At 33.6% G+C, this 20103-nt stretch overlaps 1 protein-coding gene across 1 annotated transcript in view; it reads left to right on the top strand.

Annotated features, from left to right (window-relative positions):
• Nucleotides 1-417: 417 nt before the first annotated feature.
• Nucleotides 418-20103, top strand: part of LOC141454647 (uncharacterized) — a 75857-nt gene continuing 56171 nt past the window's right edge. Inside the window, exon 1 of the mRNA XM_074129106.1 lies at nucleotides 418-573. The gene's annotated coding sequence lies outside the window, so the exon portion shown is untranslated. The remainder of the gene's footprint in view (nucleotides 574-20103) is intronic.

The raw sequence follows: 20103 nt of genomic DNA, 5'->3' as shown, positions 1-20103 counted from the left end.
ATCTGATTTCTCTGCCCAAGCCTAGAGTCTCTTCGGTCCTTTGTTTACCTGGCTTGCTGTGTTTGACTTTGGGTTAAATTGAGAACTCTAATCTGACGAGGTTTTCCAGCGCTTCTTTTTCAATATTCAGGACGTCAAGTGGCTTTACCTGGTTATAAATAGAAAAAGGAATAAACCAATGTAATAATAAAGTTGATCTTCTCAGTGAGTGGCAAAGTGTAAATAAAAAGGTGAAAGGTAATAAATAAAAAACTAACTTACTCATATTGTCAAGGGGAGAGAAGTGAACAAGAAATGCAGAAAATATGTGGAGGGATACACACTACTAGCAGGGGAGGTAAAAGCATTAGCTAGCAAAGTATTCGATGAAGATAGATCGAGGGGGTGTGGAAGGGAAATAAAAACTGAAAAGGAGAAAAAGGGGATTGTAAAGTTGTAGGTTGGTTGGTGGGGGTCAGCCAGTGCGACGGGCCGGTCTAGCTGTTCAGTCTTAGGCCGACCATACCAACAGCTAAGTCTACAGTTAGTGCTGTGTTAGTGTTGTAAGTGCTGACAACGAGGATACAATTACAGGTAATCTGATCAGTTTTATTGCAATTTCTCTGTACTGAATAGTAAATAGAATACACTGAAATCACAGTGGTGTCTTTCTGAATTCTTGTGCTCTGATCCTAGATTCGGTAAATTCTTTTAAAATTCTCTTATTTTAGAACCGTAGTTCTTTTTTTTCTGCTTTAAACAAAACAAATTTTAATTATACTTTTCTCCAATAAAGTCGTTAATTTTACGGAGTCACAACTGTTATAAAAACTAAAAAAGCACAATGTTACCTCGCAATTAATTTTATTGAAACAAACCCCTTAATTCAAATATCAAAGCCATATTAATATATTACAATAAATTAGTCAAGTCTGCATTCTTATTGGTTGCACAATACAAAGAAAAACAAGTATTGCAATATTATTGGGTGTGGTTAATAATAATAATAAATAAAATGCATTTTAAAAAAAAATCAAGGTGAGAGATTTCGTACCTTTCGTTTTGTATGCACTTTTTTTTTTGTTGCATTTAATCTATTTTCACAGCCCTTTTATGCACTTATAATGTTTTGCCATAGTGTAATAATGTATAGCGTTAAACTGAATATATACACCTGGTCTCTAGTGAGAAGCACCGGATACTATTCAATTCTAACTTCCGTTTTTTGTTAGTTCCCGCCCAGTTTAACGTCCTATTCTTTCATTTTTTTTTTCTTTATTTTTTATTTTTTAATCTAATTTTTTTTTTTTTGAACTTTGAAAATTTGTTGGCCATATGTTTACTTACTGCTTGTTCGGCCCACACTATTTAATTGCAGCAAAATAGCGAAAAGAGCCACCTACATTGTTACAATGAACATACCTTTTGTTATGTTTATTTAAGTCACGGATTCCAGTCATTTCACCAATGTATTTTGATTAATTCACTTATTGAGTTAATTATTTTATTATATAATATAAATTATGTAAGAAATCTTAATTTTTGTTAATGTATTTGTGTATACAGAAAAAAATATATAGTTTTTTTTTTGCAAATCACTTTTCCTGAATATTTATTGTATTTAAGCAACCCTTAAAAAAATACCTGAGTGGAGATCCTAAACAATTTGGTTCTGCTTTATTAATTTTTCAACATAAATATGAACATTCTTTGCTTTTCATCAGTTTAACTTCCGCTAAAAAAATTCTCTTTGTCCTAATTATTTCCTAATTTCTGGGGCCCTCATTATTGGGCGAAATAAATTTTCAATCTATATCACAGTGTAAAATGCAAAAACATATTTTATTGAAGTAAAGTTCAAACCATATGGTCAACTAATTACTCGTCTTTTTTTACTTATTTGCTGCCAGCAAAGTGTAGGTATTTAGTTTAAAATTGTTATTATGCACAAAACTATTATAATTTAAAAAAAACTGGCTTTATATTTTTCAATTATTGTAAACAAAGAAATATTAATCATTAAGAAAGCCTAACATCGATTTTTGGTAACCTCTACGATTCTTTTTCTATCGATAGGGCCAAAATATCTCATTTATCACCTTTAAGAAAAAATTTATTACCTACTTTTTGATAAAAACAGAATTCAAGTTTCACTTAACTCAGAATCAGTTTTTATACAGAGAATAACTTGTTTATATTTTGGTTGTAATCCGATAGTTCGTTCGCAATGCAATAATTTTTACGAAGTAATTTACACTAATAATTAATAAACTCAGTTAATAAAAAACAATAATGAGGCGCCTTCATGTTTTTGCTAATCAATCATAAACAATTAGATTATCTAATTAAATCTTGAATAATTCAGAAAAGCTTAAAATAGGAATTTGTGTTGGCAATACTTGCAATACATCCGTGTATTGCTGGAAAAGAGAAAGCATAACCAGGAATTTGTAAAACTTCTTTAATTTATTTTTACTACAAATGTCTCAGAACAGCTAAAACTGATTCATTTTGAAATAATTTTTAATACTAATGTAAAATTTTGACGATCAACCCTTATACAACTGTCCTACCGGACAGTTTTAATATGGATTATACTACTTTAACTTTATATTTTTGCATTTTAATGGATCTGAAACAAACTACTCGGTCAACTCATTCAGTTTTTCCAAATATTTCCACATTTTTCACCTTTTTTCGAAACTGCAGGTTACTTAACATTTTCATTTTGTTTTCACAATTACAATTAAAAGTCTATAGTGAATATTGACTAGACAGTATCGGTTTAACCAGCCTAATTATTGAAACAGGGAAGTGTGTGATTTATAACGTAATGACAATAAGAGAAAAAAAGTCAACGATTCAAAATCTCTCGCCCACTTCAGAAGCCGGTCGGTTTCCTATACTACCGTTTAAGTCACTCCTCAATACCGACGTGGTGGTTTCAACCTACACCTTCGTGTTCTCTTTCTCTGTTCTCTCTTTACACCAACACACAGCCCGATAAATAACTATAATCTTACAAACACATACACAAAAAACTGGTTTAAAGAGTGGACATCCTTGAGGATTTTTTTTGTCAAATGATTTGATGTTTTCATTTTTTATGTTTTCTTTGAAAAACCGGGACCGTCTTTCAACTTTTATTGTCACCGTCAAATTGTTTTCATGTTCATTGTTTTAAAGTTTTTTCAATTGTTGTGAGCTGGTTCGACATTTTTTTAAAAAAAAATTTATTGTACTTATGGTAGCATTATTGTTGTTTTTAATATTTTAAGAAAATCGATTTAATAATTTTTAAAAAAAACACATCGTAATGAGATTATAAATTAAATATGGCCGCTTTGAATTAAGCACCTGCACAATTCAAGAATTGAATTTTAGAGTGCTTACAATGACTCATTCTTCGCAAGGGGGTACTTAAAAGTATGTACCCATTAGTTCCACTAAGTACCTGGTGACTAAGATGTTCACTACACCATCAAAAATATTGCATGTTTAAACATGTTCATGCAGTAAACTGCTAAAACATTTTTATTTTAATCAAAGTATTGTTAAATTGTAATTTTATAAAGAAAAACTATTATAGAAATTTTATTTATTATTTTTTGCTCGAAAACTATTAGATTTGGGTTGTTGCAAAAAATTTATAGTTTTAAAGGAGGATTTGCCCTATATTATAAAGAAAATTTGAGAATTTTATCTTTTACAGAAAAAGAGAAAAAAAATTGCCAAAGTTGGGAGTTTTTCAACGTTACGCTTTTTCGTGCACTTTTTGACGATCAACCCCTTATACAACTGCCCTACCGGGTTTGCTGTTAATTCATTAATGAATTTAAAAATACATGGCCCTCTATATAGCACAAAGAAGAAGTACGAATCTTATTTACAGCCATGATTTGTCAACAGAGTTACCTCTTTATTGTGGTTATTCTTTTCATCAACCACTTTAGGCGTTTACCTTTTTTTCTGAGGTTACCTTAATTAATGCTTACTTCATACTACCACTTATTTATTGCAGGAAGTATAACCCTAAGATAACGATTTATGTGGCTATATAATAAGAATTTGGAATGTACGATTTTTTATTCTTCCGCTTTCTTGGTAGTTTGGCTTCCTATGCCTTCGGAGAGTTCTAAACCTTAGATATTCGTTACCATCTAGAGTTGCCAACTCTATAAAGTTCCAAAAAAGGACACCCTAAAAAATGGTACTGGAAAGGGCCGTCGACAGGATTTTTGGGGCCCGGGAATATACAGGGTGTTCAGCATAAGACTACCGTTACTTCGGAAGGCGATTCTGGGCATCATTTGCAACAAAAAATTCCATATAAACTATGGCTCGATTCGGCTCCGTTTTATAGATATTTTTAATGTTATGTTTCTTCAAGGTATTAATACTTTTTAGCAAACAGATGTCTATATTTCTCAAACTATTATAGCTACGTAAAGCAATTTCAATGAGCTTATTAGAAAGAAGGTTAAATTTCCTTTTAAGTAAGCTAATTTGTATTCCAAAATAATAATATCAAGTATTTCACTTTTTGGCCCAAACATAAGAAATAGCAAGTTTCTAATTATTTCCAAAAACTTCATTTTTCTCAAAAACTTTTTATATGTAAAAACCGTGCACTATTCATTAAAAACATCTACATACAATCACCTTACGAAAGGTATACAATGCATAGGGGTTATTTTAAAAATTGATGCAGAAATCTGTGATTAATTGCAAAAAAGTAGGCCTCAAAACAGCGTCGGCATTATGAAAGGAATTCACCTACCATAAGAATACTCGTATAATTGATCAGAATCATCAAATCCAGTACCATTTTTTGCATTTTGTTCATCGTTACATCAATAACCTGTTGACCTATTCAGTTCAGTTAGAACAGAAAAACAACACGCCAAATGAAGAAATCTCGGAAGTCAGAACTTAAATAATAAACACAATAACATGAATTAGATTTGTGCGTACAATATCTGAAAAAAGGACAAAAGGCGTCCTTTCCTAATTTAAGAAGTGTTAAAAAAGTACTGTCCTTTCCAAAAAAAAAATAGGGCAGTTGGCAACCCTGTTACCATCTGACAGTTTCATTAGCACTATCCTAGGTGCTAAGTGCTCATAGGGTACTAGTTTTATCTGAAGAAGGAAATGAATGTTTTCCTTTGGCAGAATAACCTGCATCCATTCGCAGAGAATTGATCCTAATTTCTTTCAACTTGTTTTCCCTTTAAATATATTCAACCATAGCATTTTGAACTAAATTGTCTATTGTCTTTTGTATTGTCAAATTTTCTGCAACAATCTTTTAAAATATAACATGGTTATAAATAAGACTATAATCTAGAGCTGCCCAAAACTGATCGCTGACTAAAAAATATAAGCGACTATTATGGAAAAGACCCAGTGAATCTCTTTTTATTAAAACTAAAAGTAAAGTAATCGCCTACATTTTTTTTTGAGGCGTGCCTTAACCGTCTAACTACCAATTAGGTGTCTTGTATAGGGGACGGAAGCTTAAACTTTACTATAAACAATTCTTTTCTAACAAATAAAGAGTGAGATTCAAACTGGGCGATCTCTCACTTACAAAACCACGCTCTTGGCCATCAGTTTCTTTTTATCTATTAACGTTTAAACTGACAGCCTATTAATAGAGTGCATAAGTTTGTGCTTAATTAAGCGAAGTAATATTTGCTAATCTTACTGTTACTCCTTTTTTGTTTACTGTTATTTGTACTTCTTACTGTTAACTTATTTAAATGTTACTTCTTGAAGAATTTGTTTCAGTTTTATAAAAAAAAACTCGTTCTTCTCTTCTATCTTGGTTTAAAGGCTCTGGTTTCAATAGCTCAACATTTTCGTTGAGAATGCTCCAAAAAATTTAAAGAATTTTACTTGGCTATTCCAAATTTTGAAACTTATTATTCAGCTTGGTATTTATAGAATTTTATTTCCTGCCATTTTTCATGTCGTGATTAGTAGCACGTATTGAGTTCTTAAAATGAGAATAAAAGTAATTCAAATTTTTTGATTCTTTAAGAATCGCTTTTTCTTATTAAAATCGGGTTTATGAGGGGAAAAAAGTATTCATGACGAAATGCGATAATTAATTGAAATCTTACTTTGTTCCAGTTAAACTTCCTTTTGCCTTACTTTATATTTCTGATATTATTTTTTCCTTCTACTGCTCGTTACTTCATTATTAGCAAAACCTCTATTAGTTGCAATAATTCAACAATGCTCTAATCAACCGTAATCAACATCATTTCCACGATTCTTTTTTTGTGCTCGTTATTTCAATTTTATGCCATACATTATGAAATCAGCTGTTAATAGTTTACAAATCGTTATTGAGACTGAAACAATAGTTATTTATTTATTTATTTTTTAATTGCTACAAAAATTACTTTCCTATTGTGGCGAAGGAATTCATTGTAAAAAGGTTAAATTTATTAAAATTGTTGATATTTTCCATTTACAGACTAAACAGTTTCTAATAGAACCTTTAATTTTTAATTAATAGCCTTAATAGGGAAGAGATTAGCTATGCGGTTAGCATACTGGACTCCCACGCGGAGGTCCTGGGTTCGAATCCAGCTGCTGACACTTAGATTTTCTCTTCCTAGGAGCTTCTTACAGCTCACTGTCCCGGTGATGGACAGTATTGTCTGTAATGAGAGAACACTGTCCGGAGGCCGGCAGTGCACTGAAAAAAGCTCCGGGCACCAATAAACCTTAGATGTTGATGCGCCTTAAATCATTAAAAAAATAAAATAAAAAAATAACCTTAATTTTAAGTCCATAATAAAATCTTTAAAGATTTAACTTTCGAAAAATTAAAAATGACTGGTTTTAAAACGCTAAGTCCACATCTTACTATAGTGCTGTAATTGTTTTTGTCAAAATGTTTTTTCTAAATACGTTTGTTCCTTTTGTATTTGTTAGGCTCTCAAAATTCTGCTAATTCAGCTGGTTCTAAGGGGAAACCTAATGTCTAAAAAATGTTGAGAATATTTTGGAGAATCAGTCTCGAGTTGTTGAAATGGTGTACTTTTACTTTTTAAATTACATATACTGTAATTTACTGCTGTTCAGGTTAACCAAAAGATTTTACGATTTGATACGAGCATACAATGGATCCTATTTCTTATTTTATCAGTTAGAAGGACGCTGGAAAAGAAAAAAATAAATAGATTAACCTGCCACACAATTCAAACTGAACAGAACTATTGTTTTATTAAAAAGATTAGCCAATAAAATGACTCGTGTTACAGTTTAACTATATTTACGACTGTAATAAATAGTTGCTTATATTGGTCTAGAATATTAGACAGGAAACCGATTATTTGCAAATAAAGTTAAATTTTAACTAAGATTCAATTTCTTAATTACATTTTTTTCACTATCAATAACTACATATGTTTAAAATATCTCTAGACAATCGATTAATTAATCGATTCATCTCTATCATACGAGGGTCGTTTGAAAAGTCAGTGCAAAAATAAAAACTACTTAATTTTTTGGGGTAAACCTTTTTTATTTTTCAACATAGTCTCCTTTTAGGCTTATACACTTCGTCCAACGCTGCTCTAGTTTGTTGATCCCTTCCGAATAATAGGATTTGTCCAAGTCTGAAAAATAGCCATTCGTTTCTGCAATCACCTCCTCGTTTGAATAAAATCTTTTTCCCGCCAGCCATTTCTTCATATTGGGGAACAAATAGTAGCCCGAGGGAGCCAAGTCTGGAGAATAGGGGGGATGTGAAACGAGTTGGAACCTTATTTCCATTAATTTTGCGACCACAACTGAGATGTGAGCTGGTGCGTTGTAGTGATGGAAAAGGACTTTTTTGTGGGCCAATCGTGGGCGTTTTTCTTGCAGCTCGGTTTTCAAACGGTCCAATAACGATAAATAATATGCACCTGTAATAGTTTTACCCTTTTCCAGATAGTCGATGAGGATTATTCCTTGCGAATCCCAAAAGACAGTCGCCATAATCTTTCCGGCCGAAGGAACGGTCTTCGCCTTTTTTGGCGCAGATTCCCCCTTGGTAACCCATTGTTTCGATTCAGGAGTGTAGTGATGTATCCATGTTTCATCCACAGTGACGAAACGACGCTTAAAGTCCTGCGGATTCTTCTGGAACAGCTGCAAACCGTTCTTGCAACACTTCACACGATTTCGTTTTTGGTCAAGCGTGAGCAATCGCGGCACCCATCTTGCGGATATCTTTGTCGTGTCCAAATGTTGATGCAAAATATTATGTACCCGTTCATTCGAGCTCACAGCACTAGCAATCTCACGCACCTTCACTCTTCTGTCATCCATCACCATATCATGGATTTTATCAATGATTTCTGGAGTAGTAACCTCAACAGGGCGTCCAGAACGTTCAGCGTCACTTGTGCCCATATGGCCACTCCGAAAATTTTGAAACCACTTATAAACTGTTCTAATCGAAGGTGCAGAGTCACCATAATGTTTATCAAGCTTCTCTTTAGTCTCCTGAGGCGTTTTGCCTTTCATAAAGTATTGTTTAATCAACACACGAAATTCTTTTTCGTCCATTTTTTGAAAATCACTCGACTTCCTCGATTCAAACGAATGCCAAACACAAAGAAATAGACCGATCTGGCTGAAACTTGGTGTGTGTTCTTCCAAGAGATGCTACTAACTAAACATAACCTCGATACGCGCCAGTGGTGCTATCTCTCTGACTTTGCACGGACTTTTCAAACGACCCTCGTACATATGTGATCCCTAGATTGTGTACTTTAACTTACAAAAAAAAGTAACTACCAACAGACCCCATAATTATATGTATTTTTTTTATGATTACAGTAATAAAGTGCCAAATGACTGTATATCATGGACATATGTCAATATTGGTATTGTTATTTAAATACATTTCAACATTATAATTATAGCACCTGTAAAGAGCAAACTGAAAAACATCTGTATAGCATAGTAGTCGAACTATTAAAGCAGCCATTCAGATGTTTTAAAAACTTGTTTTTTAACTTGCTAGTCTTTTTTAAAAATAGTAATAATAATAATTAGTATTAAATTTGTTTTATTAAAAAAATCGGTTAATAACTGATACCTTGAGCCCGAGGACAATTATTGTAGTTATTATTTAATTAAGTTAGCATTGTTCTATCCATCATTTTTTGAAATTCTTTGTAATATTAATAAAGTTACGCAGGAGTCCTTTAAAAGTTTTAATTAAGCAAACATTATATGTGTATTTTATTAATTTGTCTTTCACTTACAACAAAATCATACTTCCCAGATTGGGGCTGAGCTTTCTTGTGGCTTATTGCACCGGATGTACCATAAGGTACATCCGGAATGGGGGATATAGGTAGAAATGTAGGTAAATTGGAGTATATAAAGATAATCATAAAGTATTATAAGGAACAACATACCGACCTTAAATAAAATGAATAATAATGTAATAAGATGGTCGGTTGGGAGAGATAGAAACGGTGGAATATCCTTCTATTTCTGTGTTCTTCAACCTTCTTGTAAGTTATCCACAGCTTAGCTCATCTATGTCCCTATATTTTAGCTGTGGAAACGACAAATCCTTGGATTATAGTTTAGAATATGACGACAGAACTTACAAGCGTAAAAAACAGAAGACCCTCTCACCCAGATTCATATCTGACGTAATTGATGAAAGAACGTTTTATCCATTCTAACTATGAAGCAAAACTGAGCTAACAGTAAATTTTAATGTTAAAAGCAAATTTCACAGAGTAATAGATGCCATTGCTTCCTCTCTGGAGCGGAAACAATTCTGCTGTGGGCCCTATCTCGACATGGTTCAGGCCTTTGATCGAGTCTGGCACCCCAGGACTATTGTGGAAGTTAAAGAGAGCTCTTCCATCAACTTATTACTTGATTATACTATCATTTCTTGCCGACCGCTTCTTTAAGATAAGTTGTGGATCTGCCTCTTCCGACTACTCCCTAGCACGGGCTGGTGTACCTCAAGGTAGTATTCTCCGGACCGCTTCTCTATACTGTGTACACATCTGACCTACCAACTGACTCAAACACACTGCTCTGCAAGTACGGTGACGCTACTGTTATTCTATCTTCTAACTCAGACGCCACTACAGGTTCATCTCATCTACACAAACTAGAACCTTGGGCCAAAAAGTGGAGAGTCAAATTCAATACTCAAAAAGGCCAACAGATAACTTGTACTCTTCGTCGTAGCTCTTGTTCTTCTATAAATTTAAAGTCAATTTCTCTTCCTTCTGCTAATCTAGTTCGCTACCTTGGGTTGTACATCGACAAAAGATTAACGTGGAATCCGCACACTAAACTGAAAAGACTTGAACTCAACCGACGAAACAAATGACTGTTATGACTAATCAAAGCTACCACTGGAACATAAACGACTAATATCAACCTTAAACTTATCTTAGAGTACTTAAACCGATCTGGACTTACGGACTTGGAACTGTGGGGTTCAGCCAAACTTTCCAATTTACAAAAGATACAGTTCCTTCCAATCCAAAATACTCCGTCAGACTACGAATTCTCCATTTTATTTCTCGTAACTCCACCCTCCATAACGACCTCAAAATCTCTTACGTAACTGATGAATCTAAATCTAAATATAGAAAATTCTTTGACTCTCTTCCATTCTGTACAAATCCACTAGTTCAAAATCTTGCCTACAAAACGATTCCAGATCGTCCTCCACGACTATTGAAACGCTGTTGGCCTCGTAACCATCTCCAGTAATGTAAGAAACTCCAGCGAGAGTGTTGCCGGTGGGCAGCATCTCTCCTCAAGCTGATCCAGTCATGAAGTCTTCTTTTATCATATTCACTAATTACATTTTATTGTGATTTAGATGTTCTCAAAAAGTTTTCTATGATCACGTCTCATTTTGACTCTTACTCTTTCTGTGATAAAGAAAACTATTACCATCTATTGGTAGGAGTAACTATTGTTTTATTAGTAAGAGTAACTATTGCTATATATTAGTAACAATAACTATTGCTATCTATTGGTAAGAGTAACTATTGTTGCATACTAGTAAGAGTAACTACTCCTAACTATTGGTAAGGGTAATTGTTTACAATTGAGTCAAATTTTCAAATGAGTTACCACTAAGAATAAATGGTTTTGCGACCCCAGAGGCAATATTGATTTTTCTAAAACACTTTATTTCTCTTATTTTCAAAGTTATAGCTACGATTAATTTATTGAATATTATTTTCCTAAAATTCTCTACATTATTCCATACAGATAAACTTATTTTTTATTTATTATATATACATTTCTTTTTTCTTTTTTTTAATCCAATATATCTTTCACTCTAACCGGTACAGAACATTCTCAGACCGATGTAGTTGTAATTGAAGGCAAACTGGTTGCTGCAGGACACGTAGCACGTGTGTGGTAATAGCAGTGGTTTCACAAGAGTCAACCCCGTCTGCCAACTTTTACGGAACATACATACGATAGACACACACTAGATATCTGTACCACTATTCACGCCTACATTTCTTCATTCGAATCTATTCCCCTAACCAATCCTTCTTTCTTCCTTCCATGTCCAGGTTACGTGTTTTCTTTTACAAACTGGTCACTTCTAAGGTAGTCTTTTCCTAGTTCTTTCCAATTGTCATCTTTTTTTCGCAAAATTTAACTTTCTTTATGTATCTGAGAGGATTTAATACAAAAAAAATGTTCATTTTTGTTCATCAAAGCTTTAAAGATCAACTTCTTAGATATCTTTTTTTTAAATGATTTTTTTTACGTTCAACATAAGAGCTTTCCCTTGTTAGGAAGCGGAAAACTAAAGAATCAATCTCCGAAAATGTATGAAAATCCTGTAGAGATTCATAGAAATTCCTTCTGCAAAGTACATCACATTGAAAGTTTTGGATTTCTATGGTACAGTCGAATCCTCAGGAGAGATCAAATCGAAATATGAAATTTCAGTTTCCTAAAAATTTTCATTTTAGAGGTACAGTCGGAGCCTCTCACTAGCGGCCACTCCTCAGGAGACTAAAAAGAAGCTTGATAAACATTATGGTGACTCTGCACCTTCGATTAGAACAGTTTATAAGTGGTTTCAAAATTTTCGGAGTGGCCATATGGGCACAAGTGACGCTGAACGTTCTGGACGCCCTGTTGAGGTTACTACTCCAGAAATCATTGATAAAATCCATGATATGGTGATGGATGACAGAAGAGTGAAGGTGCGTGAGATTGCTAGTGCTGTGGGCATCTCGAATGAACGGGTACATAATATTTTGCATCAACATTTGGACATGACAAAGTTATCCGCAAGATGGGTGCCGCGATTGCTCACGCTTGACCAAAAACGAAATCGTGTGAAGTGTTGCAAGGACGGTTTGCAGCTGTTCCAGAAGAATCTGCAGGACTTTAAGCGTCGTTTCGTCGCTGTGGATGAAACATGGATACATCACTACACTCCTGAGACCAAAGAACAATCTAAACAATAGGTTACCAAGGGGGAATCTGCGCCAAAAAAGGCGAAGACCGTAAGTGGTGAAACCTTATCGGCCGGAAAGATTATGGCGACTGTCTTTTGGGATTCGCAAGGAATAATCTTCATTGACTATCTGGAAAAGGGTAAAACTATTACAGGTGCATATTATTCATCGTTATTGGACCGTTTGAAAACCGAGCTGCAAGAAAAACGCCCACGATTGGCCCACAAAAAAGTCCTTTTCCATCACGACAACGCACCAGCTCACATCTCAGCAGTTGTGGTCGCAAAATTAATGGAAATAGGGTTCCAAATTGTTTCACATCCCCCCTATTCTCCAGACTTGGCTCCCTCGGACTACTATTTGTTCCCCAATATGAAGAAATGGCTGGCGGGAAAAAAATTTTATTCAAACGAGGAGGTGATTGCAGAAACGAATGGCTATTTTTCAGACTTGGACAAATCCTATTATTCGGAAGGGATCAACAAACTAGAGCAGCGTTGGACGAAGTGTATAAGCCTAAAAGGAGACTATGTTGAAAAATAAAAAAGGTTTACTCCAAAAAATTAAGTAGTTTTTATTTTTGCACGGACTTTTCAAACGACCCTCGTAAGCTGATACATCTTGTACCATTTTAATCAAATTTTTCAGTATTACTTTGGACGAACAATATTATTTTTTCCGATATGTCTCCCAAACGAAAGTGGTTAACTCTAGAAGAGAAAATAAATGTGTTAGAAGATTTTGCAAAAACCGAATCGAGCCATCGCCACCTTGTCGAAAGGTTTGTTCTATTTCATAAATAGTTCATAAATTATTATTGTTACGAATAAATGTGATGATTATTATAAAAATTATTAAATAATCAATAATATGTAGTTTTTTAATAAATTTGTTGGTTAATTAAGAAATAATAGCTAAATAATTATGCAATTCTGTAAGTTTTTAAATCTATTATAATAAACAATTTTTAAATAGATGTTTGGAAAAAACCCATATTTTTTCATTAAGAAACTTGCCTACCTCCTTCTAACGACCACCTCCAAACTGCGGCCACTTTGCTTTCCCCCGCCAGTGACCGTTATTGAGAGGTTCGACTGTATTACGTTCACACCTGCACATATACACTTTCTAAAAAAAGAAAAAAATCCCTTTTTCGTGATTCAGATCTCAAAACTTATTATGTAATGAAAAGTCAAAATTTAAAATTTGAAATGATTGCAATAAATTCTGTACTAATTTAATCGTCGATTGTAGATATCGTTTGTTAAAATCATCATACACGATCTAAACTCACAGTACAAAAACATCAAGCAATAATCAAAAAACAAGCATCAAACATCAATTGATTTTCATTATTACCGTAAAAGACATCCTTTAACAATTTGCTACGAACTTAATCCCAAAATTCATTTGCAGCGCGCTTTAATACAATTTCAATTTAATTTTAACTTAATTTAGACCATTTTTAGCTCCTAATTTAAATAAAAGAATATTTAAAACCCAAAATATAAACACAAGTTCAGTGTACTGCTGCTTGATCCAAAGCACTGTATTATTTTTTCTTTATCTTAACAGAAGACGTAAGAGCCTCTAATTAGGTAACAGCACATGAGTAGGTCACCTTGTAAAATTCCGATAATACTTTTCACAGAATATTTCCTGGCTAATTATGGTTATTTTGATAAACAATATTTATTATTTAACAAGGCACATGCTATTAAAAAAGTGAAAGTGGATTTTTTATTATTTACAAACTCCATAAATGCCATTTTGTTTTTGGTCAAACCAATATTTTAAACAAAAGTGATTATATAAATTCTCTGTTATCCTAAATGATAACAATAATTAGCATCTACATTATTATTAATGATGAGGAATGTATATTGTGATTTTCACAATTTTTCTATTCTGGAAATATGCATATCTTTTAATTATTATTATTTATTTATTTTTATACAAAGTTTTATACTTGTTACAAAAAATGAGTTCTGTTACTTGACATAATATTCTAAACAAAAAATATGTTATATACACAGAAAGATATAGATAGTGATACATAGAAGTCTATGTCTAAGATATAGTAATGATACATAAGTAAATAAAGATTAATATATAATGTAATGCGAGGGCATAAATACAAAAAATTGATCGTTCATTCAATGCAAAAGCTCTAACCATCAGCACCTTTTTAAAGAACTTATGAATTTTAAACATTACTTACGAGGTGTGTTCAAAAAATAAGGTGAATTTTCATTTTTCTTAAAAAATATTTATTTATTCATCGATTTTTATTTTGTCTCCTTCAAAGTAGTCCCCCTCAGATATAATACATATGTGCCAGCGTTTTTTCCAATCCTCGAAACAGTTCTGATATGCACTTTTTGGTATGTCCTTGAGCTCTCTCAGCGATTCGGTTTTTATCTCCTCAATCGTCGCAAATCTCCGTCCTTTCATGGGTCTCTTCAATCATGGGAACAGGAAAAAGTCGCAGGGCGCCAAATCTGGTGAATACGGTGGCTGAGACATGATAATGTCATTCAACAATTCCTGAACGATGCTCATGCGACGGTTTTTTTTGATCAAAATTCAGCAATTTTGGAACGAACTTCGCCTACCACACGCTTCATGCCCAAAATTTCCGAAAAAATTGCAGGACATGTGCCAACCGATATGCCGACAACCTCAGCAACTTCTCTAATTGTGATTCGACGATTCTTCTCAACATTTTCGTCGGTTGTTGATGTGCTGGGGCGTCCAGGGCGAGCGTCGTCATTCACATCTTCTCGACCTTCTGTGAAAAGCTTGTACCACTTGTAAACATTTTTTTGACACAGAGTACTCTCACCGTACGCCACTCTCAACATTTCAAGTGTTTTTGAGCACTTAATTCCATTTTTTACACAAAATTTGATGCAAATTCGTTGATCCATTTTTTTCGACAGAAGAAAATCGCCGAACTCGCAAAACACTTGTCTTATTTATGCCTCTAACATACAAACTAAACATGCTATATAGCTACAACTTTGAAAATATGTTCGAGACAAGAGTACCAACATAAAAAAAAAAAGACAATCGAAATTCGAATGTACGTAGCCCGCGAAATTTGAAAATTCACCTTATTTTTTGAACATACCTCGTACAGTAATATCATTTATCAGATTGAAAATTCTAAATTAGGGTCGTTTTGAACGGATAAATTTAGAGCTTTCCTAAATATCTCATACAGTGGACATTGTATAAATATATGAGATATAGTTTCCGGATTATTTAAATTATATAAGAGGCATAGGTTTTTTGACTTGATTTTATAAGTTATTTTATTACTCGTGACTTTAAAGTCTTATTTGAGCAAAAATTTTAATAATTTTCAAAGGAGCTGAAAATTGCATATCTTTTAATTTGCGAAGAAAAATTTACAAATAAAACGGGCAGATCTTTAAAATGCAATTGGTAGACCAAATTTATTATAATTTAATAATATTTGAAGCAAATTTTTAATGAAAAACTATCAGTAGAGTGACTTTTTTTCGTTAAAGAATTTTGTCCAGAAACTAACCTGTCATAGCGCCACGGTAGCCGAGCGGTTCAAGGCGAGGCCCACAAAGCTAAGCTGTACGAGGTGTGGCTATTAAATAACGAGACTATTGCTGTAAAACATTTTATTTTAAATTTATACATATTTAATTATTATCACCTTCAATATACACCCTTCCCCTATCCCTACAACGCTCCATGCGAATTCACCATTGTTCGAAACAGTGCTGGAAGTCTTTTTCTGCGAGCTCCTGCATGACGCGTGCCATTTTTTCTTTCACAGCTTCAACGGACTGAAATCGTGTTCCTTTTAATGCAGATTTGACTTTGGGGAATAGATAAAAGTCAGATGGGGCCAGGTCAGGCGAATAAGGAGGATGGCCTAAAACTGGGATGTTGTACTTTGGCTAGAAACGTCTTGACAGACAATGCAGTGTGAGCCGGCGCGTTGTCTTGATGGAGAACCCATGACTAGTTCTTGCATAAATCGGGCCGTTTTTTCCTTACTCTTTCACGGAGTTGAGCAAGCACCTCACGGTAGAAGTGTTGATCAATTATAATCGATATTTTCATCCGTTTTGGACGTGGAAGGGCGACCCGGGCGGTCATCATCATCGACGTCTTCTCCGCCATCTTGGAAACGCTTGAACCACTCAAAAACTTGCGCACGTGATACACATTCATCGCCATAAACTTCTTTTAATAAAAGATAAGTTACAGTAGCGGTTTCACCAAGTTTCATGTGAAATTTCACAACAATTCGTTGCTCTACTACATGTGTAGTATCAATGTTTTCGGCAAAACTAAAACTAACACCTCTTACACAAACGACGGTTCCGGTCAGACAGATTTCTCTATAAACACGTGAGACGCTGCACAATCGAAAGAGAAGGCTTTACGCTGCACAGCTGTCGGTCATGCGGATTTGGCGCATGCATAGTTCTTCTGTAGCAGCATCAGTCTCGTTATTTAGTAGCCACACCTCGTATTGTGTTGGTGCTGGGTTCAATTCCCCGGTCTAGGCCCTTACTTTTTATTTGAAGATTAAAATTAGTAAATATATTTGATAGCCTCAACTACCCCGACCACAGCACCTAATTTGGTAGTTGGACGTTTATTGCCTGTGTGAAAAATTAGGCATTATTGCACTTACTGATACTGGAGTCAACCAACTTTTTTGTTTGAATGTTTTGAATTTGGGTTCGACGGCATTATAACAGCTCTTTACAAGTTTGGCACATCAATTCGGAACTTACCTTTCAAGCTAAATCAAAATCGTAAAATGGTATCGCTGTAGAAAAGAACTGTTTATTTCACTCGTTATCTTCGTTTATTCCTACAAATGTTGGTGTTTAAATCAATGAGTCAACTCTGATATGAGTTAGCGATAATCTCAGATAGCCTTAAATAACTCAATTATATTTAGGCAATTTAGACCATATAAGGTAAAGTCTAAAGTAAATAGTCACAGTGATGAAATATATACAAAAATATATATATATTTTAGAGCATAAAATAAGAGATGTTTAGAAAGTGCTGTCCAATAACGGTTGCACAGAATGGAGTGTGTCGTAAAGTGCAACAATGCAAGTGTACCTGGTTGTCTGACCAATGGGGTGCAATAACCTATTTCTAAATAGCTTTAACTAAGTCTTCTATCCAGTTCTTGTATTCTAGTAGAAAACTTTAAAACGTTTACCACGTATTTACTAAATGATGTAAAAAAAAAATTAGCGTTTAATTAATTTTTTCGTTACTTCGCAAGATGGCCATGTTTTCTAGGATTTGAAGATCTTATCAAATCTTCTAAATGGATTTCTCACCAATAATCTGATGAGTGTAACAATCCAGAATACAGTCGAACCTCGCTTAACGAGCATAATTCGTTCCAGAACCTTACTCGTTATGCGAAATACTCGTTAAGCGAAACAATTTTTTTATATAAATTAAAATAAAAGGGGATAATTGCTAGATCAGCCACACTTACACCATTTTCTCGTTTCCCAATGATTTTACGTTTCAATTCTAACGTTATTTTAATTCTTTTCGAAGCCATTTTGTTAGAGGGATAACAAAATAAACACAATAATATTTAAACACAAATATCATTATATGGACTTCCCCTATACACCACTCATTCGGTGAAGTTCGGTTTCGTCTGTATCAATGCATTAAATACGTGGAGAATATGAAACGCATATGCGTAAACAGGAATGACTAATCGAAGAATGCGCAGTTTTCGATGAGTCAGCGAAAATTGCGCAGTCAGCGAAATGTCATTGGAAAACTATCGTTATGCGAAACATCGCTCGCTATAAGAATCAATTTGTTTTACTCGTTATGCGAATTACTCGTTAAGAGAGGTGCTCGTTATGCGAGGTTCCACTGTATTTTAAAAAGCAAACTTGGGGACTTCTTCTTTGACACAATCTCTCAAAAATACAAGAAACCATTTCAAAAAAACTAGCCAATAAAGAGGACAAAATTTCAATCTTAACTGGGTAACATATTTCTGACACTACTTTCTATTTTATAAAATATACTCCTAATTAGTTGGTAATGAGGCAGAAACCGCCCAAAACAATATTAATAAGTTCGCTCGCAGTTTTCTATTTTATAGTAGTTCCCAAGTTAATTACAAAATCTAATTTGCTAATTAAACCAGTTTTTAAGTTAAGCAGAATGAATAATAAGGGTATTACATTTGCATAATTTGTCTCTTTTTTTTTGTAAAGGATAGACAAATATTAGATGCGTGAATGCTTTCGCCAAGCACGCGAGTCAGGATGAGAGGTGATTAGACTTGCGCAAGGCTGCGGATATTACTCTTTCTAAAAAAACTATTGTAGGTAGAAGTGGGGATGAATTAGTGGGTAGGAGCCGGCGGAAATCTAGCTAGCACATTAAACGAAACAAAAAACTATTTTAACGAATAATTTTTTAAACATTAAAGACTCCTATTTTTATGAAATTTTCAAATTCCAAAAAGACCTTGTAAACAATTCTTGATTTTTAACCTCTTCCCACTTACTATTGACAAAATCATGAATAAACAACAATAACGACAAAGAAACGCTTAAAAGTCTCCCTAAAGATTTGATTACTATAGACAAATTGATAGAAGAACAATATTTACCTGAAAGAACGCCTAGAAATGTAAGCTAATTGAATGCTTCACTTGCCAAATCGATTAACTCCACTTTCTGAATTTTATTAAATTTTAATGTCTGAACACTTTATTGACTCCTAACTGTATAATAATCAAAACAAATTCCGCTGATAATAAGTATTAACACTTACTAAATTGCAAAAAAAAGTCTTTAGCCATTGAATAATGAATAATTTACTTCAGAAGCCAATCTGATTAACACCATACTCTAATGTAAATTGTGATACAAATTTAGTTAAATCACTTCATACAACGCAATTGACGACTTCTTAAACATGTATTAAACATGATTATTATAAAAATTTAAGGACAAATCGACATGACGGGAGCTCAAGTACACCTAACGAAGAAGACATCATTTACATTGCTGAAGATTCAATTTAAACTTAGTAATAATATGTTACTTGTAGTATTTGTAACAGAACAGTTATTACTAATTTTTGCTAAAATCTTTAATAAAAAATGTATACAATTTAATAGAAATTTAAGACTGAATTTGAATTTTTCACTTGCCAAATCGATTAACTTCCTTAATCGCGTAATAATAACGATTTATTCCATCTTATACTTTTAACCTGTTAAGTGTATTTGACGTGTATACACGTCAAACTAAATCCCTATTACGGTGCGTTCGACGTGTATACTCGTTGTGAAAAATATAAAATTGCCATTAACTATAAAAACTCGAAATTTTAATAAAATACAATAAGAATACTATTTGGTGGGATGTTTCCTTTATCTGACCAATAGAACTGCCAAGTATTTTGTACGAAGGGGAGTGGAGGGAGTCAGCCAAATGATAAGTGGTTGGTACATGTTTGGTCCCCGAATTAGAGATTGGGAATTACGCACACAAATAGAAGCTCTCAACCCTTGTGCAATGCCGTTTTTACCTTTTAGATATAGGTCCAGACCTCAGAACGAGCATGA

Source organism: Rhodnius prolixus, unplaced genomic scaffold, assembly GCF_049639745.1.
Source record: "Rhodnius prolixus isolate KJV_2025 unplaced genomic scaffold, Rpr scaffold_9, whole genome shotgun sequence".
NCBI classification, from domain to species: Eukaryota; Metazoa; Arthropoda; class Insecta; order Hemiptera; family Reduviidae; genus Rhodnius; species Rhodnius prolixus.
The sequence above is the reverse complement of the archived record's forward strand: the minus strand, read 5'-3'. Positions and strand labels throughout refer to the sequence as shown.